Source organism: Chrysochloris asiatica, unplaced genomic scaffold, assembly GCF_000296735.1.
Source record: "Chrysochloris asiatica unplaced genomic scaffold, ChrAsi1.0 scaffold00002, whole genome shotgun sequence".
Classification (NCBI taxonomy): domain Eukaryota; kingdom Metazoa; phylum Chordata; class Mammalia; order Afrosoricida; family Chrysochloridae; genus Chrysochloris; species Chrysochloris asiatica.
The window spans coordinates 55,505,174-55,506,108 of record NW_006408520.1 but is presented as its reverse complement, the minus strand read 5'-3'; positions in this window follow the sequence as shown (position 1 = coordinate 55,506,108).

Here is a 935-nt window from a genome sequence, read left to right as displayed (position 1 = left end):
CATAAGAATGTTATGGAAATAAATTGAAGGATTCAGCAAAATGTCAGGGTATATGATCAATATTTAAAAATCAATTTGATACCTCTAAACTAATAAAGACAGTTCTACTAAGGAAATTAGGAAAACAAAACCATTTACAATAGCCACCCAAAAGATGAAATAATTAGAAACAAATTTAACTAGAGAAGCAAAAGACCTATACAAAGAAAACTACAAACACTACTATAAGAAACCAAAAGCAACTTAGAAAATGAGATATATACCATATTCACGGATAGGAACGCTCATTGTGAAAATGTCAACATCCCCCAAAGTGATTTATGGATATAGTGCAATCCCAATCAAGCTTCAAACATCATTCTTTAAAGACATGGAAAAAATGATCACTAGAAGGAGCTCTGCTAGCGTAGTGGTTACGAATTGGGCTGCGAACCTTAAGGTCAGCAGTTCGAAACTACCAGCTGCTCTGCAGGAGAAAGATGAGGCTTTCTACTCCAGTAAAGATTTATACCCTCAGAAACCCTGTACAGGGTCGGAACTGACTTGACAGCACTTAAAAACAACAACAACAGCATAATATGGAAAGGAAAATGATTTGGATAAGCAAAACAATGCTAAAGAAGAAAAATTTGAGATCTCTCACTTCCTAATGTCAAAATTTACTTCACAGCCACAGTGGTCAAAACAACCTGGTACTGGTACAGCAAAAGATACATAGATCAATGGAACAGAATTGAGAACATAGAAGTAAATCAAAGCAGTTATGCCAGGGCTAACCTGGATAGAGTTCAATAGTGATATATACACAACCTTGGAACAACGTTCTGTGGGTTCATACATGGACATAGATACATGCTTAAAGGGTATGAGAAGAAGAGTGGGAATGTACCAACAAATAGCTGAGTTTGAAAGAGGATATTTTTACATGGGTATTT